Below are 26731 nucleotides of genomic sequence, written 5' to 3' on the forward strand. Positions count from 1 at the left end.
ACCCAAAGGGGCAGGAAGGAGAACCTGGAAAGCAATCCTGGTGACTGCCCCACCATATACTGCCCTGCAAAGCAAACCTGCCCTACAGACACCCTAGTATGCCGACTGGCCACTCATGAAGTAAACCTTGCCACACAGTCACAATTATAGACATACACCTAATACTGCTGCCTTTTCACACAACTTTACACTGAAAACTGCCCAAATGAGTTAACCCTTACTCATGGCAGTGACGAACCATCTCCTTGCCATGTCAGCTGTCCATTGACAGCGCCCTCAAATGGCAGAGGTCTCAACACAACCCTTACTAAAAGCCGTCACGCTAATAAAAAACACACCAATTAGTCCATCACATTCACCCAACATAAGCTACCAACTAATTCTGCCTTTATAATATCTCTGAACACAAAATGTCTGCCAGTTCCTCTTGCCTGATCTCCTGCAACTTCATACTTTACCCCTTTCTCATAGTACACAAGTTCTGCTCCCCATAACCTCCTGCCACTGCCTTACCATCATTACAAGGGAACTCTGGTATTGCATGGTACATCCTGTAGCATTACTAACTGGATACCACCAACTTACATACAATTCCAACCACTCCAATCAATTCTCCAGCATCCACCCTGTCATATAGCTCACACTATAAACCAAAGAAACCCACTCTATACCTTACCCCAAAGCTGCCGTCCAACGCCCTTCACCAAACCATCACTAATGCAACAACATGGTCTTAAATATTGTCATGACAGTGGTCTCCAAAGAAAATGCCATCTGAGTACCAAGTGGGGGCAAAGCAATACTTTGCAATTTTATAATATTTTCTGTCATTTATAAAAATGTCACTTAAGCTATCGAAAGCACAAATTACATAATTTAACAAAGCAATCCCAGAGGCAGAATTTTTTTTTCACTTTCTATGAGTTTAATTATTTTTTTCTGCATGTAATTTTTAAATAAAATACAATTTTAAATTAGGCAGTTACACTAAAGCACCTACCAGCTCAATTGCAATTTGTTGGTTAACTGGAAAATAAAGTATTGTTTAAAGTTTTATAATATAGTGCAGTAGTTGAAAACTGCATTGCATATTAGCTGCAAAAAAAATAAAAATTGTAAAATGTCTCTTGAATAAATTTGTTTCCTTTTCTCTTGGTCAAACATAGAAATGTAGTAATGAAAAAGGTGCATTATTTATATAAACGTCTTACATTAAGTAATCCCAGCTTTGCAGACTGGGAAGGGCTAGGGAGCAGGTTTGAAAAAATCCCTGAGAGCCAATCAATGCACTGCTGCTTGTAGCGTTACTGCATATTTGACAGTTCATATCAAACAGCACTTTGCTCTGGATGCACCGTGTTAAGGAAAACGTACACAGTGCAGCCAGAGTGCAGATCTTTTTGAAGAGAACTGTCTAATGAGGAGCAGCGTTGCAAATTTAAAGTGCTAACAGTTCCTGCATGTGTCCCATTCTTTCTGCTGTGACATCTCAGGTCACAACATGTTCGTTCTGCCTTGGGAAAAGTGATTAAATGAGAATTTGATCAACAAACATTGACAACATTTAATATTAACTAATGTTAGCATTTGCTTAGTATTGGCTTCAATGTTAGCTGGGTCGTTGGTAAAATCAGCCGAGTGGTGTACCCATTAAATAGAATGTGGAGCGAATACTGCATGGAATTCATGGCTTCATCTTTTATATAGTGTACAATAAAAAAAGACTTTCAAATATACTTTGACTATCAAATTGACATTTATCACCATCTCATCTATTAAAACACAGCTTCTTTCCATGAGAGCATACTGAGGTAGGCACTAGAGCAGGGCTTGACAAACCCAGGAGCCTGGTAGCCACTGGCTCCTAGAGTTTTACCCCTGGCTCCTAACTTTTTGGGTTTTTCTCCATATGTCTATATACAAATCCAAAAGTCTGGCTCCTAAATATTCTTACTGGCTCCTAATTTTTAAACACATTTGTGAAACACTGCACTAGAGTATGTTTTAAGAACTATATGGTAGCAGTGTATGTAACAACGTTACACAATCATTACACCTATAGCAGTATTCATATCAGGAAACTCTGCCAGCTGGGTGGGATTATTAAGTTATTTTTTTCTATCCAAAGCACTAAATAATTGCATAATTTAACATATTTAATGATAATTTGTGCAATAAACATTGAAACATTTTAAAATTAGCTCATTTTAGCCAGGTCAGTAGAATCAGCCAGATGGTGAACACATTAAAAAAAGTTATGGGGAGAATACAGATATAGTGCTCAATTCACGTGCACACTTCTGAAGCTACCTCAGTATGCTCTCATGGAAAGGCCTAAGTTTAAAAAAGGCGACCAAGAGAAATTGGTAAGTTTGATAATACAAATACCTGATAATAAATAAATAATACAAGTATTTTATAATTGCACAAGTAAAATAATGAACATCTCATTTAATAAGCTGCATAAGCTATACAAGGCATTCAGTTCCCTATCTAAATTGTCCCAAGCACGGCTTTTGGCTAAAAGGTGGAAACATCCCCTCATTGCTAAACAGAGTGGTGCAGTGGGCGGCCGGAGGCACTTAGGTTAGCGCTAAAGCCACGGCAAAAAAAAAAAAGGTACCTATTCATCTTTTTTTTTTTCTAACTGAAAAATGAAGGTCGCCTTTACTTTTATGGATTGTAAATCCTAGCGTTATTGAAACATTAGTATTAACATCTCTAACTCTTCTTCTAAAGCCTAATTTCCAAAAATGCCCCTGAAAAGATGGCAGACAAAATCGAAACACACTTTTTGCATTTGACTTTTTCTAATGTCTAGTTGCTAGACAACAATACTCGGTTGGTTAATACAGCTGCCTCTCAGGGTCTCCTCTGTAAGCCAAATCAATTCTGCCATCACGAATCCTTTGCCCAATCCTTTTACAGCCACTACGGGGATCCCGAGTAAGCCAAACAAGTAGATACTGTATCAGTGGCAGGTAGTTTTGCTTTGGTTATTACATTTGCTTCATTTTCTTGGTATCCTTTGTTGAATGAGCAAAAAAAGCATTACTGGCAGCTAGCTGAACACATCTGGTTATCCAATGACAAGAGGGATACATGCACAGCCACCAATCAGCAGCTAGCTTCCAGTAGTTTGTTGCTGCTCCTGAGCCTACCTAGATATGCTTTTCGCCAAATACCAAAAGAACAATGCAAATTAGAAAAAGAAGTGGCATTAAAAAGCTGCTTAAAGGGACTCACTTAAAGGGACAGTCAACACCAGACTTTTTGTTGTTTTAAAAAGATAGATAATCCCTTAATTACCAATTCCCCAGTTTTGCACAACCAACAGTTATAATTATACACCTTTTACCTCTAATTACCTTGTATCTAAGCCTCAGCAGACTGCCCCCTTATTTCAGTTCTTTTGACAGACTTGCATTTTAGCCAATTAGAGCTGTCTCCATGGTAAATTCACGTGCATGAGCTCAATGTTATCTATATGAAACATGTGAACTAATGCCCTGTAGTGGTGAAAAACTATCAAAATGCATTTAGATTAGAGGCGGCCTTCAAGGTCTAAGAAATTAGCATATGACCCTCCTAGGTTTAGCTTTCAACTAACACCACCAAGAGAACAAAGCAAAATTGGTGATAAAAGTAAATTGGAAAGTTGTTTAAAAGTACATGCCCTATTTGAAACATGAAAGTTTTTTTTGGACTTGACTGTCCTTTTAAACTTTTTTTGTTTCTGGATATTTGAGATGCAGTTGCTAGAGTTGTTAATGTTTAACAAGATAAGACAATGAACCATGTCTATTGAGCAAGCAGAAACCCCCCACATTAAAATGTCTAAACCTGCCCATCTATGTTCTATTCTCCTTGCATCTTCTACCATCACCTCCTCCCATGCTAGGCTACAGAACTTCTCTCGTGCGGCACCAACCATCTGGAATGCACTTCCTAGAGCGGTCAGACTCTCCATTAAGGGCTAGATTTATCAGCGCTGAGGCGTACAGGGGCGCGTATACGCGCCCTTGTACGCCTCAGCTCACCTGTGGCGGGGCAAAATTACCCGCAGGTAATTAACATTGCACACAAGTGCAATTTTGCGCTCGCGTGCAATCCCGCCCCCTGCCAATCACGCGCGGGCAGGAGCTGTCAATCTCCTCGGTCGGACTAGACCGAGGAGATTGAATTCCGCCACAATAGAGGTGGCGTAGATGTTAGGTAAGCAGCGGTCTGGTGACCGCTGCTTGATAAATCACGGCGAGCAAATTCTTGAGAGAACTTGCTGCCATAGAGGCTTGATAAATCGAACCCTTAACCCTTCCTCCTTTAAACGCTCCCTAAAATACCTTTCTGTTCATGGAAGCCTATCTACAAATCAGTAAAAAAAGAATTCAAATTGCCTAATTGCTGCCCCCATCTAACTCCACACTAACATCATTCTCACCTTTGCAGTCCCCACCTCCTGTTTCTCACCCTCCTACCCACAGTAAAGTTCCCACGGGAACAAGGCCCTCAATTCCCCCTGTATTTGTTTGTTGATCTTTGTCTGGTGTCTTTTATATTGTATTGTACTTTTATTTTTGTACCCATGGACAGCGCTGCGGAATCTGTTGGCGCTTCATAAATAAAGAATAATAATTCTTCCAGTGTCAGGGAAGAGTCCAACCATCTCAACTATAGGACAGGGTACAACTGCCCATCTACCCCTCACTGGTTACCATTCTAGCAGCAGGTTCATACTATAGTGCATTACCAGATCATTCTATGTTTCTACTAAATTAACATAGTAGATGAGGTTGAAAAAAAAGACAGAAGTCCATCAAGTTTAACCTATACAAATCTTAATATATTTACAATAAAAGCTCCAGTTGAGTAGAAATTAATCCCATTAAAAAGGTGACCCGTTTAACACAAGCAATCATATGCCTGCATTCTGTTTCTAGCCAGAAATGTATCTAAACCCTTTTTATATGTATCCAAGGTATTGGCATTTACTTCCTCCTTAGGGTAATGAGTTCCACAATTTAATTGCTCTTACAGTGAAAACAACGTTTCTGTTGCAGATTAAATCTCCTGACCTCGTCACAAACCATTTTCTTGGAATAAACAGAGCTTCTGCCATCTCTGTATATGGGCCTTGAATATTATTTATATAAAGTAGTCCTCAAGCGTCATTTCTCGAGAAAACAGACCCATGCCCCTTACTAGTTTTGTGGCCCATCTCTGAACTTTTTCTAAGTTTGCACAGTATTTTTTTGAGATTGGTCCCCAGAACTGCACTCCATACTCAAGGTGAGGTCTTACCAAGGATTTATATAGTGACATGGTAAAGCAACACGTCTAGGACCATTTAACACACGGCACTAACTCCACACTATATAACTTATTAAATACAGGGTTCTGCCATACAAAGTAAGAATACTCACAATTAATAGCCGCTCACTCATCCTAACCTGCTTTCTATTGTCTTGCCTTTACCTTCCAGTATTACAAGTGGTCAATGCAGTGCCATTCTGTGCCCATACAATAAACATTCCATTATTCACATCCACTGCACTGAGCAGAGGTAGACAGATATATAGATTATATTTTATTAGATTTCTAGGAGAACAGAGAGGAATTATATGGACAACAGGGTGGATAAAAATCAATGACAAGCTTCTTAAGAGCAAAAAGTTATAAAACTAACATACAGAGTTGATGAATAGACCTTAAAAAGGGACATAATCATGAAAGATAGCTTTTGGGTATCAGATAGAGCAGATTTACTTCAATCTCTTGTAATCCTTTGTTCAAGGAGAGCAATGCACTACTGAGGCCTAGCTGAATACATTGGGTGAGACAGTGACAAGCAGTTAGCTCACAGTAGCGCATTGCTCCTGAGCCTACCTATGCAGGCTTTTCAACAATGGATACCAAGAAAAAGCAAATTTGATGAGAAGTCAATTGGGAAATTGTTAAAAATTGCATGTTCTTTCTAAAAAAAATTGAATTGGCCTCTGTAATCACAACATTGGAGCTGAGTCTCAAGTACTTGTATCATATCTTTCATAAAGAATAAGGCTGATTAAAACAAAAATGCATGTTTATTCTGAATCATGGAAGTTTAATTTTGACTTCACTGTCCCTTTAAATACCATTGCTCCCCTACAAATCTATGTACACAGAATCAACCCATATTACGTTTCAAGCAGCTAACTGAATAGAAGATTGTTTGGAGTGGAAAAGATCTGCACAAGGACCTAAGTGTGAGGGGAAATCATTAAAAATAATGTTATTTTTAGAAAAATAAAACTATTTAAAATTGCTATAAATGTAATCATTTTTCACCTTCCGAAAAAGTACAGGTGAAATATTGATGAAATATAAATGATTAACCAAATTAAACTGGACATGGTTCACCTCCAAATAATTTCATTCATTTCAATGATCTATGCATATCTAATTAAATATAACAAATCAATAATTATCTGATATAACTGGAAACAAATCTGAAAACGTACTCTAAAAAAAAAAAAAAAAAAAAAAAGATTTTTTTTTTTTTTTTAATTATGGACTAGTGATTTAAAGCAATTTTATTTCAATCAAATCCATCTTGATGGATAAAATGACTTAAAGGAACAGTCAACACCAGAATGTTGTTTTAAAAGATAGATAATCCCTTAATTACCCATTCCCCAGTTCTGCATAACCAACAGTTATATCAATACACATTTTACCTCTGTAATTACCTTGTATCTAAGCCTCTGCAAACTGCCCCCTTATTTCAGTTATTTTGAAAGACTTGCATTTAAGCCAATTAGTGCTGGTTCGTGCATAACTCCCTGGGAGTAAGCACATTGTTATCTATATGGCAATGAACTAGCACCGTCTGGATGTAAATAGCTAATAAAAAGCACTGAGATGAGGCAGCCTGCAGGGGATTAGAAACAGAGATTTAGAAGTTATAAAGTATATTAATATAACAACGTTGGTTGTAGTAAATGAGAAATGGGTAGTAAGAAGGTGTTATCTATATTTTTAAACAATATAAAAATAAATCCAGTAGACTGTACAGCATTCAAAATATTTAACATTTTAGGAGAGCAGATTCCTTGACCACTGGTTAAATCATCCTATCAATCTGCTGCACTCAAAGTAGGTGCAGCTACCCGATCCTAACCATAATGAGTCTGTAAGATCAATGTGAAGCCAGTAATAAATTTTAAAAGCCAAGGCAAGGATAACTAGATATACGCAAAATAATGCAACAATACTACTAGCTACAAGAAAATGTCTAAGAACATCTATCCAGCTAAAGCCTTGCTTAACGGATGGAAATATTGCAACTCATACTATATACTCTACCACAGACAATGACTTCCAGGCCAATATCAGTCCTGTCACTGCCCCTTACTACAAAGATCACTGACCTCACTGTACCTGCCACACTAGGCACAGCCATTTCTGCTCTTATGATACCAGATGGAACCAAGACATTAAACTTCCTCCAACAGCATCGCACTGGCCAGACTCCATCCTGCAACATATTATGTCCCTACTACCATTTCACACTGCCCTACTACAAAGAAATCTGCCTCCTGTTTGAATGACCCTGTCTGACTGTCATCCCAAAATCTACAAAATCCCACAGTAGTGGTGTCCAGCTCTTCATTCTCCTATAGTCTTAACCAATCACTTTTATTTTATCATATTTAAACAGCGCTCAACAAACCCTGAAGCCAGGGAACCACTGGCTCCTAGAATTTAACCCATGGCTCCTTTTTGGGTTATTCTCCATATATCTATACACATATACACAACTATCTGGCTCCTAAAATTATAAACATATTTGTTGATTTTAAACAACTATTCGTCTCACCAAACACCACCTTTAGTCATCGTCATTAGTAATCAAGTTGATATACAGACAAAATGGATGTGGATGCTGATCTACAGCGGTCACAGTTTTCGATTGTGAAGATAGAAAAATACTCTGGGGTGATGGTTTACAGCTAAAAGTTGGATTACTGCACCCTACATATCTACCACATAGATCATTGCTACAACGCCACACTTAATTTCACTGCAAGTTAGACAAAGACGCCCCACACTACTCTAGAGAGGTCAACCACACAAGGAACTCACTGATCCTTCACCAAACCAAAAACAGTTGAGTACTGTTAATCTGCTCTAACACCATAAGCGGTAGTATCATTCCTCCCTGCCTAATACTGTCATGCAATTATATACCCAAACTATACACAATTAGTGCATCAGCATCCTGAACATATACAACAAATGTTCACTCTCAGGACATTGTCTATACAACGCAACTCACCTTGGATGCTGTAATACTAAAGAGTAGTGGACAAAAATGTCTGACTTATTAGTTACCAAAGATATGGTACATTACACTCAAAAATATTTTGTAGTTAGGACCTCCATTTAGTAGCCTGGACTTTCAGTTCACAGGTTATTTCTACTCTGTATTCAACAATAAGAGAAATATCAAGTCATCCAATAGCATCATCTTTGCCCTTAACACAGTGGGTACTCCAGCAGGATTAATAAAGCGATCAAATATAAAAGCCAGTCATAAAACCGAGTCACAAAGCTACCATTCTTGTGGCGGAGAAGAGCTTTTAGATATATGAATAATAATCCAGTATTAGGATCCAGAGTATTCAAGAAGCTATGGCGATTGTTATGTCAGGGCTCAAGAAACAAGACACCCATGGGTGCCTCCCTACTTCCAACAAGCTTGATTGCAGCTTGGTCCTTTCTAAACCCTGCAGCTGAGAAATACAAATCAAAAACTTTTACTGTTATATAAAACGCAGGAGTCAACAAATCTGTTAAAATATAGGAGCCAGACATCAGTATTTGCATTTAGATATATGGAGACTAATCCTAAAAGTTAGGCGCAATGAGTAAAATTCAAGGAAGCAGTGGCTCCCTGGACCCTTGGTTTGCCAAGCCCTGATAATGTATGTGTGTTTGTGTAAAATGATATACACATCCAAAAGAGATGGTCAAATGTTTCTGGATCCTAAATGTATGCACTGGCTCTTAGTTTTTCAACAAATTGGTCAAGCCCTGATATGCCATGTACTGCTGCTCCATCCAGTTCCAATTCACACCAGCAACAAGCACTGTATCTTGCCCATTCCAAATTGGACACTACTTTTGTGCCTACCAAAGACAATGCTACATCATGCAGTCACCTCCAACACAGGCAACACAATGGACTTGTGCCAATTTGCAACTAAAAGCTGTATTCTAACACAACCAGCACCCTACATGTCTGCCCATTTAGTGCATATTTTCTGCTTTGATTCACTGAGAACGGGCACAAGCTTTTCCACAGTAAGCAACATTTATTTTTTCCAATCTTGGCATGCCAGATAATGCCATACTATACAATTTACACATTTTTTACTGCACGGAGCACAACTCAGCATTACTGCACCCACACCACTAAAAATTTGACATGTCATACCAATTATGCCACCCAACACCATCCACAACTCCAGCATGTGCTAGTACCATAGTATTTATATTGAGCTCTTCATCGTATTGCATTCACAAGCAATCGTATTGACCGTAACATTGAATGTTTAGAATTCTTTTAAAAGGACATTATCCATTGTTGATGTATCTAAGGGGGCATTTTGTTTCTATTATAGGTTATTGCTTTTTGAAAATCAGATTTTCCTGTACTGAAAAAAAAACAAAAACATTTTTCTTCTTCCGCTTGGGGTTGTGAGTCCTTATGTTCAGTTCAAATATAAAGCCACCACAGCTTTATTAATGGCACATCATTAATGTGCACCACTCTCTCCATCTGATGCTGAATATTAGAATGGCAGGGACTCAGGGAGGTTGCGCCAGGTCAGACCTAAATGTGGCAGGGAATTACCAGGCCGCAGCTCTACTGGGTAAGGACCAAGGAACCTCACGACTGCAGTTTAACTTTGTAGGGACCAAGGAAATATCATTTTGCAGCCCACCTCAGTAGTGGTTGCACCTGACTATACAATGGAGGTTTAGAGTCAATGAATAAGTCGCAAATTTGTATTCCCATTACAGGTTAGACTTGGAAATGAGCTAATCCCATCATTCCCAGGGTCTAGTTATAAATATAACACAATCCTCTATGTAAAGCATTTTGCTTTGCCTTACTTACAGAAGAACAGGACCACAGATAAACTCAGCAGGAGCCAGGGAACCACAGGGCTGTAGCTCAACTGGGCAAGGTATAGGTCAACACTAGGCTGCCACACAACTAGACAAGGGCCTGTAATTTGTAGCGCAGACTGGGATGCTCCAGGTAGGGGTCTGGGAAATGCCAAGCTGAAGCTCTACTGGGCAGGGGCCAGAGAACAGTGGAGCTGCAGCTAAAGGGGCAGAGAATGGAGAAGGGCTAGACTGTAGCTACAGAAGCAGAGAATATGAGAGGTAACAGGTATCAAATAAAGAAGCAGGCTAAATAAGCATTAGGAGGTAGCTAGAGCCTTGCCAATGCTAGAACAGCAGGAGCCTGTTTAGTGTCGGTCCGCAGCTAGCGCAACAGGGGGTAAGAAAGCATCAGACAACAGCTAGCACTACAGAGAGCCAGGTCACAGGCCAGACCTAAAGAAGAACAAAGTGCAGATGTACAATTTACATCAAGAACTGAAAAAAGGTGAGTTCAAATTATGAATTAGCTCAAAAATGGAAGCTTCTAAAGACTAAAATCAAAGTGTGATCACGCAGTTAAAATCTTGAGAAGCAGAAAAGGAATCTATATAATGTGGCAACAGAGGTGACATGTGTCCACACATTCAACAATACATGTAAAGCAAAATCTGATGGGAATCAGGCAGCATAAGATCAGAGGTAAGTGCTGCACAGGATTGTCTGAAAGATGGTTGCAGGGTCGAAGAGTAGGTCACAAATTTGTATTCCCGTTATACTAGACACAAGCCCTTTACTGGTCAAAACAGGGTAAGAGAGAGGAACCAATCCATCCTGTGGTCTAGTCATAAATCTAACAGCCCTCTACATGAAGCATTTCTGCTATGCCCTGCTCACTAATAGATCTTAGATCTGAAATACTCCATTATCCAGATCAAGCTGCTACGCTAATACTACCCCTCAGAACAGCATTTAATAACCTTCTGTGCTCTGAGAATCACAGATAAATCAAGCACCCTCTGCAGTTTAATGTTTCATTTAGGGACTGACAAGTCCCAGGGGCCATCTCCTAAAATTGAACTTAAGCTCCTAACTTTTCTCTTCACATATTGATTTATAAAATTCTTCAAATTATACTTAGCTGACTCCACAATCTTCTGAATGGCTTGCGAGTTGAATATAAAATTTAGCATACCCAGTTTTAATTCATTAGGCTGTAAATATTGTGTTGCACTACCTTTAGATTCTTGGTACATGGTAGCACTCTATATTCTTACAAGGAACATCAACTGCCACAGCAGACATAATGGTTCCATGGAAGACCCCCTGTTGAGACCCACAGCTAAACTGCAGGTTGTACATTACCAGCATAGGCTATAAGGTTCCACAGTGACCTGAGGAGCTGTAAATTCCAAAATCTATAGGCCCCTTCAACAATTGACTGCAGACCAGTACCATACTGGTGTTCCATACACCCCTGGCCAGAAATCACCAACAACACAAACAGCCGTGATACTCACCTGATCGTCTTCCCCGTGCCTCTGGATGTCTCTTCTCAGCTGTCTCTCAGATCTCAGTGATTGACAGGCTGCTCTCTCTCACCGTGGCCTCCCATGCTGGCTCTTTGGGCTAGTAGCCCGTCTGTCCTAACCCTGACTTGCTCTCTGGACATAGGCAAATGTGCCAGCTTCTCCGTCACCCACCAGCCGCCCCCACAGGCAGCAAACACTCTCCAGAGTGCTCTCTCTCTGCATGTAGCAAATGTCTCTTTCAGGCTTTTGTTTTCCTCCCAGTTCTTTTCCTTCTCTTTGTGTCTGTTTCTTCTATTTCAATCTCTTACTATGGTTCAGCACAAACCTGACATCAGATTACGTACACACAGAAACATATATAAATCCCTGTTTCACAGAATTAATCCTGTCACTAGCTCCCCTGTGTGTCAGCTTGGCCTCATATATATGTATAAATAGATGTATATATAAATATGTATATAACTACTGTATATACCTTTAGCAAAAATATATTATTTCCCTATGTATGTGTACTGCATGTGTGGCCTCCTGCCCTGCTTATGCAATATGTCTCTGTCTATAAGGAGGTGTACAATCATATATGTAATATGTAGAGAATGGGGATTGCTGTCTGTGTATAATTATCTATTAAAGGGTGCCTAAATCTGTGCCCGCAATACGTGTGTGCACCCTCTCTGTAGGCTCTCAGGCTCAGTGTCAGTCTATAGGGAGCGATTCACAGCCCCCTCCTGCTCTCTCCACAGCACTCTCTCCTCCCTCCTCCTTTTTTTTCCTCTCTCCCTCCATCCAAGATGGCGGACCGGGCGGGAGCTTAAACCGGAAGAAGCGGGGAGAGACAGTACGCATGCGCAAGTGACCGACCCCCTGAAGAGGCGTAGCAGAAAAACAAGTAAAGGCAATACGCATGCGCCATCTTCTGCAGGCGTACAAGAGATCAAAACCATAAGCGAAAGTTCTCAACTACTGCACATGCGCGGTAATTTTTTTTTTTTTTTTAAGATATAAATCGGACAAAGAAAACTTTATTGTACGTCAACAAATAAAAACACGTTAAAAGTAAAATGCACACACATGGGTGTGTTTCACATCCCTCCATCATATCTGGGAGCCAAGCCAAGCAGAGTTGTACTTGCTATAATGGCAAACAACAATTGTATTTGCTAGAAGGGGCTACATTTCACCTCTAACTAGTCTGTTATGTTTCTAATCTCAGTAAATATGTTGTCAGCTATAGCCTTAATATTACTTATCTATATATTCCGATTTATAAAAATTATAATATATAGATGATGATACATAGATAGATTAGATATAGATGATATAGATATTTCACTAATTAAATTATTTAGAAGCTAATACATACAAATAATGTTTATAAAAAAAAAGATTGAAGGTATCTGTAAAGAATAACAAAATGATTTCCTCTCCAGTGTATTCTGCTATAGCCTCACTCATTTTCCCCTGAACTGTACCAAAATGATCTACCTAACGAGAGGCATAATCTGCAGAAAACTAAAAAATTACCATTTTAGCTCAATGAAAACAGATTCACCAAAATAGCTGTTACAGTTTAATCTGGTGCTGTTCTGCACAATCAGTTCCATCAGTTATTTGTAGAGCGCCAACAGATTCCGTAGCACTCCAATCTATTATGAATGCTTCTTCTAGACCCATCCACCGAAGTCGTCGATCTACATCAGCTGCTCCGCTCTGCCAGTCTCTACACTGCCTACCCATTAACTCCAGAATACAATTTAAAGTATTAACCCTAACTTACAAAGCACTCAACAGTCTTAACTCCCAACTATATTTCCTCTCTCACCGTGAAATATTCCCCATCCTGTCCTCTTCGATCAACCTCTGACCTACGTCTCTATACTTCTGTTATCTCTACATCCCATTCCGTCTCCAAGACTTCTCATGTGCTGCTCCTGTCCTCTAGAACTCTCTATCCCGCTCCTTAATACTGTCTCCAACCCTGTATAGCTTCAGACGCTCCTTGAAAACCCACCTATTCGGAGAGGCTTACCATCTCTCCTCCATCTCTCATCCTAACCAAACTAATACATAAACTGCCTGACTCACTGCTGCAACTACAACTGATGTAACAAGCTACCCCCAACCTTATATATCTCTGCACCCTAAACCTGTAGACTGTGAGCTCTCTGGAGCAGGGCCCTCTTCCTCCTGTACTGATTTGTTTAGTTTTGTTATGTTTTGTATTTTATCACAAATTCTTGTCATTGTATACCCCTATCATTGTACCCAGCGCTACGGAATTTGGCGGCGCTATACAAATAAATGATAATAATAAAAATAATAAAGGTAATATTTATAGGAAATAAGTGGGTTGAGGGCCCTGCCAAGCGCTGCAAAGCTGTTGTAAATCAGCTTTTATGCAAGTGATCTACAAACAGCTAGGCTCATAGGCTTATATGCTAAGGGGGATCAAGGCGATAACTAAAGGAGGAGAGGAACTGAGGTTAGAAAATATTAGTGTATAATATATGCATCCCTGAACAATAGAGTCGTTAGAGAGTGCTTGGAGCTTTGAAAACTAGGGGAGAGTCTTGTGCAACGAGGCAGAGAGTTCCACAAAATAGGGTAAGTCTGGAGATGTCCTGTAGACGGGAATGTTAGAAGGTGACGAGAGGAGGACGTTGTGAGTAGAGCGAAGGGGACAAGAGGGAGAGTATCTGGAGACAAGGTCTGAGGTATAGGGGGGAGCAGAGCCATTGAGGGTCTTGAATGTCAGAGTCAGAATTTTGTGTTTAATTCTGGAAGCTATAGAAAGACAGTGAAGGGATTGGCAGAGAGGTGCAGCAGAAGAAGAGCGACGTGTAAGGAAGATAAGCCCGGCAGAGGCTTTTATTATGGATTGTAAAGTAGATAGATGGCAACTAGGGAGACTAGAGAGGAAGGAGTTGCAATAATCAAAGTGGGAATTTATGAGAGAATTAATTAATATCTTAGTTGTGTTTTGTGTACTAAAGTGTCAAATTTTGGAGGTGTTTTTAAGGTGGGAGCTTTAGGAGTTGACTGGATGTGAGGAATGAAAGAGAGATCAGAGTCATGTGATCCCCCAAGACATCGGGGATGCAGGGTTGGGGTAAATATACTATTATCAAAAGTTATAAAAACTGGGAGGTGGGAATTTTGGAAGAAGGGGGAAAATAAGGAGCTCCGTTTTGGAGAGATTTAACTTGAGGTAGTGAAAGGACATCCAAGATGAGATATGAGAAAGACAGTTAGTGACAGGAGTTAGCAAGGAAAGAAATAGGTCTGGTGCAGAGAGTTAGATTTGGGTGTCAACAGCATACAAATTATATTGAAACCTGTGTAACTTTATTAAAGAACCTAATGATGACGTATAGATTGAGAAGAGAAGGGGGCCAAGGACATAGCCTTGTAGTACCCCAACAGAAAGTGGTATATGGGCAGAGTATGTACCAGAGATGGCTACACTAAAGGTCCGGTTAGACAGGTAGGACAAAAACTGTAGGAAATCTACTAAGAAGAAAAGTAAATCAAATATAATGTAGAATGAAAGTCACTCAAAATAAGACAACTGAAGTGTTATTTTTTTTTTTATTGTGCTGACTTATTAAATAAATAAATGTTTAAATAATTATTCATATTCACGATTGAAAGTTTAAGATTTTCCTCTCCCTTTAAACAAGAGGTGTGAAAATAAAATGCAATAATCACCTTTAAAATGTATATTGTAAAATTGCAGCTTTTACATTTTAACATAAAAAAAAACAGGGACCTCAGAACAATATTGTGGTCACAAAATAATCTTGTGACCTGAAATCTCAAGTATGCCAGGATGTTGCTGTCGATATGTTAGCACAAAACAATCACGGCCAATATTCTTTTTTAGAGTTACAGCTAGGGTAAGGGTTAATAACCTAAATACCTAGTAATTAGCAACATTCTGTAATTAAAGGCAAATTATATGAAATTTGTTTTTGCTACTCACTTTGCCACTCTGTGTTTAACCCCGGCAAAATAGTTAAACACATTAATATAGTCCCACTTGGGAACCGCAGAGAACTGTTGGTGCTGAGCAGGAAACAGCAAGCGAGCCATTCCTCAGTGGTAGTGGTAGGTGGTTCAGCTTGAGAGCTACAGTGCTTACATTTCCAGAGTGGGATTTTGCCTATGTGTTTAACCCCCAAAAAGTGGTTAAATGCATTGATACTGCCCCGCTTGGGAGCCACAGAGAACTGCTGGTACTAAGCAGGAAAAAGCAGGTGAGCGAATCAACAGTGGTAGTCAAATGCCAATCACTGGCTGTGTTCAATGATATTGTGAGCAATTTGCTAGTATTAAAAGTCATTCTAATGTAAAAGGGGCATATTCTAATTCATAGGAACAGGAAATCTTTAAATTAATTACTCAAGCTCACAATGTGTTAAACTCCACAAAGGGGTTAGTTACAATGAGAAGAGTCCCACTCAGGATTCGTAAGCATTGCAGCTCCCAAGAAGACAACAGCCAGTGGCAAGTGCACACAACTGCTTCTAATTAGTTCACTGGACTTATCCTGGTTTGGAGCTGCAGTGCTTACATCTCCAGAGTGGGACTTTACCTGTGTGTTTAACCACTTTGTGTGAGTTAAACACAGAGTTTCATGGCAAGTAGTGCACAAATGACATGCTCTAACAATTAGAATATTTAGTTATTGTACTACAATGCCCCTTTAACGGTCATCTTGATGAGTGGGCAATAATCTGTCAGATGCAATGAAGCACATATACTGTGTGTGTGGTAAATTATATCTATAATGATATCTAGAAACCGATTAGGACAGTGTAACCCAAAACATAATTATGGATAACATTGACATAGGATTATAAAGTAGTAATATAGTTTATAAACTCTTGAAATGTATAACCTTATAGCCATGAGGTTCTTTATGTCAGTGAGTTTTTTCCGTGGCCGGACTTTTAGCCGACGGACACTTGGCCGACGGACATTTGGCCGACGGACATTTGGCCGAAACACAAGTGGCTGTCAGATAACAGTCCGGCACGAGATAGATAGATTTGATAGATAGATAGATAGATACATAGATTAGATAGATAGATCAATAGATGCAATAGATACATTTGATAGATACAATAGATAGATTTGATAGATAAATAGATTTGATAGATAGATAATTTCCCAGACAGAGAATTACAAAACGTGCGGCCTGGGACCCATGGTAAGGTTCCCAGAGGCAGTTGCGGCGCCCGAGGCTCTGATTAGAACAGAGCACTCTGGAACGTATCTGCCCTCGGCCGAAATCGGAACATTCTTTAGCTTTCTGTCTGTCAGCCAAATGTCCGTCAGCCAAATGTCCGTCTGCCAAATGTCCTTCTGCCAAATGTCCTTCTGCATTTTGTCAGAGCACCGTTTTTTCAGTAGCCAATTTGTGACATGTGCTTCCATTTAATTTTATTGTAAAAAAAAAATATATAATTTATGCTTACCTGATAAATTCATTTCTCCTGTAGTGTAGTCAGTCCACGGGTCATCCATTACTTATGGGATTATATCTCCTCCCTAACAGGAAGTGCAAGAGGATCACCCAAGCAGAGCTGCTATATAGCTCCTCCTCTCTACGTCATATCCAGTCATTCGACCGAAACCATATGAGAAAGGAGAAACTATAGGGTGCAGTGGTGACTGGAGTTTAATTAAAATTTAGACCTGCCGTAAAAAAACAGGGCGGCCCGTGGACTGACTACACTACAAGAGAAATAAATTTATCAGGTAAGCATAAATTATATTTTCTCCTGTTAAGTGTAGTCAGTCCACGGGTCATCCATTACTTATGGGATACCAATACCAAAGCTAAAAGTACACGGATGACGGGAGGGACAGGCAGGATCTTTACACGGAAGGAACCACTGCCTGTAGAACCTTTCTCCCAAAAACAGCCTCCGAAGAAGCAAAAGTGTCAAATTTGTAAAATTTTGAAAAAGTGTGAAGTGAAGACCAAGTTGCAGCCTTGCAAATCTGTTCAACAGAGGCCTCATTCTTAAAGGCCCAAGTGGAAGCCACAGCTCTAGTAGAATGAGCTGTAATCCTTTCAGGAGGCTGCTGTCCAGCAGTCTCATAGGCTAAACGTATTATGCTACGAAGCCAAAAAGAGAGAGAGGTAGCCGAAGCTTTTTGACCTCTCCTCTGTCCAGAATAAACGACAAACAGGGAAGAAGTTTGACGAAAATCTTTAGTTGCCTGCAAATAAAATTTCAGGGCACGGACGACGTCCAGATTGTGCAAAAGTCGTTCCTTCTTTGAAGAAGGGTTAGAGCACAATGATGGAACAACAATCTCTTGATTGATATTCTTGTTAGTGACTACCTTAGGTAAGAACCCAGGTTTAGTACGCAGAACTACCTTGTCTGAATGAAAAATCAGATAAGGAGAATCACAATGTAAGGCCGATAACTCAGAGACTCTTCGAGCCGAGGAAATAGCCATTAAAAACAGAACTTTCCAAGATAACAGCTTGATATTGATGGAATGAAGTGGTTCAAACGGAACACCTTGCAGAACGTTAAGAACTAAGTTTAAGCTCCACGGCGGAGCAACAGTCTTAAACACAGGCTTAATCCTAGTCAAAGCCTGAACGTCTGGAACTTCTGCCAGACGTTTGTGTAAAAGGATAGACAGAGCTGAAATCTGTCCCTTTAACGAACTAGCAGATAAACCCTTTTCTAAACCTTCTTGTAGAAAAGACAATATCCTAGGAATCCTAACCTTACTCCATGAGTAACTCTTGGATTCGCACCAATATAAGTATTTACGCCATATTTTATGGTAAATTTTCCTGGTAACAGGTTTCCTAGCCTGTATTAAGGTATCAATCACTGACTCCGAGAATCCACGCTTTGATAGAATCAAGCCTTCAATCTCCATGCAGTCAGCCTCAGAGAAATTAGATTTGGATGTTTGAAAGGACCCTGAATCAGAAGGTCCTGTCTCAGAGGCAGAGACCATGGTGGACAGGACGACATGTCCACTAGATCTGCATACCAGGTCCTGCGTGGCCACGCAGGCGCTATTAGAATCACCGATGCTCTCTCCTGTTTGATCCTGGCAATCAATCGAGGAAGCATCGGGAAAGGTGGAAACACATAAGCCATGTTGAAGACCCAAGATGCTGTCAGAGCATCTATCAGTACCACTCCCGGGTCCCTGGACCTGGATCCGTAACAAGGAAGCTTGGCGTTCTGGCGAGACGCCATGAGATCCAGATCTGGTTTGCCCCAAAGATGAAGCAGTTGGGCAAACACCTCCGGATGAAGTTCCCACTCCCCTGGATGAAAGGTCTGGCGACTTAGAAAATCCGCCTCCCAGTTCTCCACGCCTGGGATGTGGATCGCTGACAGGTGGCAAGAGTGAGACTCTGCCCAGCGAATTATCTTTGAGACTTCCATCATCGCTAGGGAACTCCTTGTTCCTCCTTGATGGTTGATGTAAGCCACAGTCGTGATGTTGTCCGACTGAAACCTGATGAACCTCAGAGTTGCTAACTGAGGCCAAGCCAGAAGAGCATTGAAAATTGCTCTTAATTCCAGAATGTTTATTGGAAGGAGTCTCTCCTCCTGAGTCCATGATCCCTGAGCCTTCAGGGAATTCCAGACTGCGCCCCAACCTAGAAGGCTGGCGTCCGTTGTTACAATCGTCCAATCTGGCCTGCGGAAGGGCATCCCCTTGGACAGATGTGGCCGGGAAAGCCACCATAGAAGAGAATCTCTGGTCTCTTGATCCAGATTTAGCAGAGGGGACAAATCTGAGTAATCCCCATTCTACTGACTTAGCATGCACAATTGCAGCGGTCTGAGATGCAGGCGCGCAAATGGTACTATGTCCATTGCCGCTACCATTAAGCCGATTACCTCCATGCACTGAGCCACTGACGGGTGTTGAATGGAATGAAGGACACGGCAAGCATTTAGAAGTTTTGACAACCTGTCCTCCGTCAGGTAAATTTTCATTTCTACAGAATCTATAAGAGTCCCTAGAAAGGGAACTCTTGTGAGTGGCCATAGAGAACTCTTTTCTACGTTCACCTTCCACCCATGCGACCTTAGAAATGCCAGAACTAACTCTGTATGAGACTTGGCAGTTTGGAAACTTGACGCTTGTATCAGAATGTCGTCTAGGTACGGAGCTACCGCTATGCCTCGCGGTCTTAGTACCGCCAGAAGAGAGCACAGAACCTTTGTAAAGATTCTTGGAGCCGTAGCTAACCCGAAGGGAAGAGCTACAAACTGGCAATGCCTGTTTAGGAAGGCAAATCTTAGATACCGGTAATGATCCTTGTGAATCGGTATGTGAAGGTAGGCATCCTTTAAATCCACTGTGGTCATGTACTGACCCTCTTGGATCATGGGTAAGATGGTTCGAATAGTTTCCATTTTGAACGATGGAACTCTTAGGAATTTGTTTAGGATCTTTAAGTCCAAGATTGGTCTGAAGGTTCCCTCTTTTTTGGGAACCACAAACAGATTTGAATAGAATCCTTGCCCGTGTTCCGACCGCGGAACTGGGTGGATCACTCCCATTAGTAAGAGGTCTTGTACACAGCGTAGAAACGCCTCTTTCTTTATCTGGTTTGCTGATAACCTTGAAAGATGAAATCTCCCTTGTGGAGGAGAAGCTTTGAAGTCCAGAAGATATCCCTGAGATATGATCTCCAACGCCCAGGGATCCTGGACATCTCTTGCCCTAGCCTGGGCGAAGAGAGAAAGTCTGCCCCCCACTAGATCCGTTTCCGGATCGGGGGCCCTCACTTCATGCTGTCTTAGGGGCAGCAGCAGGTTTTCTGGCCTGCTTGCCCTTGTTCCAGGACTGGTTAGGTTTCCAGCCCTGTCTGTAGCGAGCAACAGTTCCTTCCTGTCTTGGAGCGGAGGAAGTTGATGCTGCTCCTGCCTTGAAGTTACGAAAGGCACGAAAATTAGACTGTTTAGCCTTTGGTTTGGCCCTGTCTTGAGGCAGGGCATGGCCCTTACCTCCAGTAATGTCAGCGATAATTTCTTTCAAGCCGGGCCCGAATAATGTCTGCCCTTTGAAAGGAATATTAAGCAATTTAGATTTAGAAGTCACATCAGCTGACCAGGATTTAAGCCACAGCGTTCTACGCGCTTGAATGGCGAATCCGGAGTTCTTAGCCGTAAGTTTGGTTAAGTGTACTACGGCATCAGAAATAAATGAATTAGCTAGCTTAAGGGCTTTAAGCTTGTTCATAATCTCATCCAATGGAGCTGTGCTAAGGGTCTCTTCCAGAGACTCAAACCAGAATGCCGCCGCAGCAGTGACAGGCGCGATGCATGCAAGAGGTTGTAATATAAAACCTTGCTGAACAAACATTTTCTTAAGGTAACCCTCTAACTTTTTATCCATTGGATCTGAAAAAGCACAGCTATCCTCCACCGGAATAGTGGTGCGCTTAGCCAGAGTAGAAACTGCTCCTTCCACCTTAGGGACCGTCTGCCATAGATCCCGTGTGGTGGCGTCTATTGGAAACATTTTTCTAAATATAGGAGGGGGTGAAAAGGGCACACCGGGTCTATCCCACTCCTTGTTAACAATTTCTGTAAGCCTTTTAGGTATAGGAAAAACGTCAGTACACGCCGGTACCGCAAAATATTTATCCAGCCTACATACTTTCTCTGGAATTGCAACCGTGTTACAATCATTCAGAGCCGCTAATACCTCCCCTAGTAATACACGGAGGTTCTCAAGCTTAAATTTAAAATTTGAAATGTCTGAATCCAGTTTACTTGGATCAGATCCGTCACCCACAGAATGAAGCTCTCCGTCCTCATGTTCTGCAAATTGTGACGCAGTATCAGACATGGCTCTATTATTATCAGCGCACTCTGTTCTTACCCCAGAGTGATCGCGTTTACCTCTTAATTCTGGCAATTTAGATAGTACTTCAGTCATAACATTAGCCATGTCTTGCAAAGTGATTTGTATGGGCCGCCCTGATGTACTTGGCGCCATAATATCACGCACCTCCTGAGCGGGAGGCGAAGGTACTGACACGTGAGGAGAGTTAGTCGGCATAACTTCCCCCTCGTTGTCTGGTGATATTTTTTTAACATATAAAGTTTGACTTTTATTCAAAGTAACATCTATACATTGAGTGCACAAATTTCTATTGGGCTCCACATTGGCCTTTAAACATAATGAACAAACAGATTCATTTGTGTCAGACATGTTTAAACAAAATAGCAATAACACTAGCAAGCTTGGAAATAAAAAACTTTTAAATAAATTTACAAGCTATATAAAAAACGCTACTGCGCTTTTAAGAAAACATAAAAATGTGACACAGTTGAATTAACAATGAACCAAATATGTTAAAACAACCAAATTTTAACAGAAAATGTATAAAGTTAGCAGAGGATTGCACCCACCAGCAAAAGGATGATTAACCCCTTAATACCCAAAACGGATAACAGTTGAAATAATAAACGTTTTTATCACAGTCAAACACACTGTCACAGGTCTGCTGTGACTGATTACCTCCCTCAAAACTAGTTTTGGAGACCCCTGGGCTCTGTAGAGACGTCCTGGATCATGGAGGAAGAAATAGGAAGACTGTGACTAAATTTTTACTGCGCAATAAAGCGCTAAAATAGTCCCCTCCCACTGATATTACAACAGTGGGGAAGCACAGTAAACTGTTTTTATTCAGAAAAAAACGACAGCCATGTGGTAAAAATCATGCCCATAAAGTTTTATCACCAAGTACCTCAGAAAAAACGATTAACATGCCAGTAAACGTTTTAAAAATTGAAAATTATGAAGTGTTATTAATAAGCCTGCTGCTAGTCGCTTTCACTGCAGTGCAGGCTCAAATATTATTTTAATATTGACAGTATTTTCTTAGTGAAATTCCATTCCCCAGAAATACCTCAGAGTATACATACATACATATCAGCCTGATACCAGTCGCTACTACTGCATTTAAGGCTGCAGTTACATTACATCGGTATTAGCAGTATTTTCTCAGTCAATTCCATTCCTTAGAAAATAATTTACTGCACATACCTCCTTGCAGGTGGGCCCTGCATGCTATCCCCTGTTCTGAAGTTACCTCACTCCTCAGAATGGCCGAGAACAGCAAGTGGATCTTAGTTACGACCGCTAAGATCATAGACAAACTCAGGTAGATTCTTCTTCTAATGCTGCCTGAGAACAAACAACACACTCCGGTGCCGTTTAAAATAACAAACTTTTGATTGAAGAAATAAAAACTAAGTTTAACACACCACAGTCCTCTCACACGTCCTATCTTTAGTTAGGTGCAAGAGAATGACTGGATATGACGTAGAGGGGAGGAGCTATATAGCAGCTCTGCTTGGGTGATCCTCTTGCACTTCCTGTTAGGGAGGAGATATAATCCCATAAGTAATGGATGACCCGTGGACTGACTACACTTAACAGGAGAAAAAGTTAATCACATACAGGTAGCCCTCGGTTTACGCCGGGGTTAGGTTCCAGAAGGAATGGTTGTAAATCGAAACCGTTGTAAATTGAAACCCAGTTTATAATGTAAGTCAATGGGAAGTGAGGGTGATAGGTTCCAGGCCCCTCTCAAAATTGTCATAAGTAACACCTAATACATTATTTTTAAAGCTTTGAAATGAAGACTTTAAATGCTAAACATCATTATAAACCTAATAAAATAATCACACAACACAGACTTCACTTGAATTTTTCTGCAAACAGTTTTTTCTATGCATTCCAATCTGGACTGATTTATAGACAGGAAGATCTTGTTCCTTTGAAATCTGCTTGATAGCTCAGGTCTGGTTAAACTGATTAATTTCAGCTTGCTTGGCTTTGCTACAACACAAGCGGACAGCTCCACCTACTGGCTATTTTAATAAATTCACTGCTTCTCAATGTTTTTCAATAGCAGTCACATGACTGGAAAAAAAGGTTGTTATTCTGAAACGGTGTAAATTGAACCGTTGTAAAACGAGGGCCACCTGTATTAAGGTTTTCTACCCTACGTTAATCAAGTGTTCTGTGGGATGGTTTGGTGTCAAGTGTGTTCTTGACATAATCTAGCATAGAAACACTGACAGTAGAATGTCATCGTTTTCCTTTTAATACAATTTAAAGATATAGTGAAGTCAAACTGAAACATGTGATTCAGAAACAGCATGTCAATTTGAGACACTTTTAAATTCGCTTTTATTATTTAAAAAAACAACATTTTCTTTTGCGATTCCGACAGAGCATACAATTTTAAAAATATTTCTAATTTACTTCTGTTATTAAATTTGCTGTTTTTTGTTGTTGAAGAGATACCTAGGTAGGCATCTGAAAACTCTATGACAGGAAATAGTGCTGCCCTCTACTGCTCTTGCAAATAGATCACATTCATGCAAAACTGCTGCCATTTAGTGCTCCAGAAACAGGCAGGCTCCTAAGCTTACATCCCTGCTTTTCAAGAAAAGATGCCAAGAGAACAAAGAAAAAATAATAATAGCGGTTAATAAGAAAGTTGTTTAAAATTTATCTAAATCATGAAAGAAAAAAATGGGTTGATATCACTTTGTTCTTTTTGTATCTTTTGTTGACAAGTATACCTAGATAGGCTCAGGAGAAGCTATGCATTACTGGGAGCTAGCTGCTGATTGGTGACTACACATATTTGTGTTCAGCTAGCACACAGAAGTGCACTGATGGCCTGGAGCTGAGTTTAACTATGTATTTAATCCCTTTGCAGCAATAGCAGAATAATAAAATGCTCTAACGTACAAAAATATTTTCTCTTTGCACTTTTCTTTTTCTTTAACTAGTTTTGAGATTTTAGTATTATTTCTGTTGGGACATTTGTAATAACTATAATTTACTAGAAATTAGTTATAATCTTTAAAGGGACTTTAATCTCAAAATGTCACCTCACAGAAAGTAATTCATTTCATTAAAGGGACAGTAAACAAAACACTTTTTACTACAGTTGTGCAGGCACGTGCACAATCAGTTATTGTAACGCTATCCTTACCTTTTACAAAAATAAACTTTGATTTGTTTTAAGGCTTTGAAAAGGTGTTTCCTAATAACCCCCAAACCCTCCTTCCTGGCGCAGACCTTTTCAGAGCCTTAAATAAATCAAACTTTATTTTTTTTTAAAGAAGTGTTGCAATAACTGACTGTGAACATGCTGCGCTGTTGTAGTAAGAAAAGTGTATCATTTACTATCTCTTTAATGAACATAAAACAACATTTTAATAAGTATTAATTCATTCTTTTGCTGTAAAACACATCTAAAATTGTGCTTGTCCTATTCTCCTTAGAAAACCAGGTGTTCATATTGTGTAACCTAGGAACACTGCACATTTCCTGACCCTGCTATATACTACACAGTATTTATTTACAGCAGTGCACAACTCACAGCGAATACAGTAGATTTGTATAAACAACAAATGCAAGATAACAAGACAATGCAATAGCACTTAGTCTGAACTTCAAATGAGTAGTAGATTTTTTTCTGACAAAGTTCTGTCTTTTTCCCCTCCTCCTGTATCATGTGACAGCCATCAGCCAATCACTAATGCATATACATATATTCTGTGAGTCCTTGCACATGCTTAGTAGGAGCTGATGACTCAAAAAGTGTAAATCTAAAAAGACTGTGCACATTTTGTTAATGGAAGTAAACTGGAAAATTATTTAAAATTGCTCCTCTGTATGAATCAGTAAAGTTTAATTCTGACTTGAATATCCATTTAACTGGCCACAATCAAGGGTATTAAAACAGTATATACAGTCCCATGGGGGTTACACAGATACAGTTCCTTTGTGGAAGATTAAACACATAGAGTTCTACTGTGCGTAGTACAACAATGATACTTTCTAATGAATTCAAGCACGCTAACCCCTACAAAGGGATTCAAAAAGGACCAGTCAACACATTAGATATGCATAATCAACAAATGCAAGATAACAAGACAATGCAATAGCACTTAGTCTGAACTTCAAATGAGTAGTAGATTTTTTTATAACAAATGTCAAAGTTATGTATATTTCCACTCCCCTTGTACCATGTGATAGCAATCAGCCAATCACAAATGCATATACGTATAGTCTGTGAATTCTTGCACATGCTCAGAAGGATCTGGTGACTCAAAAATTGTAAATATAAAAGACTGTGCACATTTTTTTTAATGGAAGTAAATTGGAAAGTTGTTTAAATTACATGCTATATCTGAAATCATGAAAATTGAATTTAACCTGAGTGTCTCTTTAAAGTCAGCTGCAGATCTAGCCGAATGCATATGGTCAGCCAATGTATGTGTGTAGCCACCACTCACCAGCAAGCATTGGTGCTCCTGCCTATGTATCCCCTTCAACAAAGGATCTCAAAAGAATGACATAAATTTGATAATAGAAGAAAACTGAAATGTTTTGGAAAATGACGCTTTATCTGAATGGTTCATTTTTTACTTACATGTCCCTTAAAAATGTATTTTGTATGCAGATCTTTTGTAATTGGGTGCTTAATTGCTCATATCTAATGTACATACAAAAAGAGTGGTTTTAATACCTCTTTAACCTAAAGTGGCATTTGACCTAATAAATGGCCATTTCCTACTTCCCGTATAGCGAAATGAAGGTGTTTCCTGAGCCAGCATTCCTGTTGTCTGTATTCCTGTATGACTTGCTTGTATATTTACTTAGCTTTTTCCTGACCTGCTCTCTATTCTGCTCTCTATTCCTAAACCTTAAGTATTATGTGACTGAGAATCAGCTTCTTCCGATCTGTCGTTTCTGTACTCAGCCCATCCGAATTTCCAAGTAAACTGAATGGAAGGGCTTTTTCGTGGGGTTTTCAAATACAAAGAGATTTCAATGTCAATGCAAATGGATCACTATTATTTATTTATTTATATTTGTTTAATGTCAATAAAAAGTTACAAATAAAGTTCAACTCAGATTATGAAACTTGTGGATGTTCGTGTATGATTGTATTTAATATTCCGACGTTCTCATCGTTATGGGGATATGAAAGTGAG

At 39.8% G+C, this 26731-nt stretch overlaps 1 protein-coding gene across 2 annotated transcripts in view; it reads right to left on the bottom strand.

Annotated features, from left to right (window-relative positions):
• Positions 1-12493, bottom strand: part of TAOK2 (TAO kinase 2) — a 174294-nt gene extending 161801 nt beyond the window's left edge. For both annotated transcript variants that reach the window (XM_053694410.1, XM_053694409.1), the window contains exon 1: positions 11676-12493. The gene's annotated coding sequence lies outside the window, so the exon portion shown is untranslated. The remainder of the gene's footprint in view (positions 1-11675) is intronic.
• Between the last annotated feature and the right edge of the window lie 14238 nt (positions 12494-26731).

The sequence above is a fragment of the Bombina bombina genome, chromosome 11 (assembly GCF_027579735.1).
Source record: "Bombina bombina isolate aBomBom1 chromosome 11, aBomBom1.pri, whole genome shotgun sequence".
In the NCBI taxonomy this organism is placed as follows: domain Eukaryota; kingdom Metazoa; phylum Chordata; class Amphibia; order Anura; family Bombinatoridae; genus Bombina; species Bombina bombina.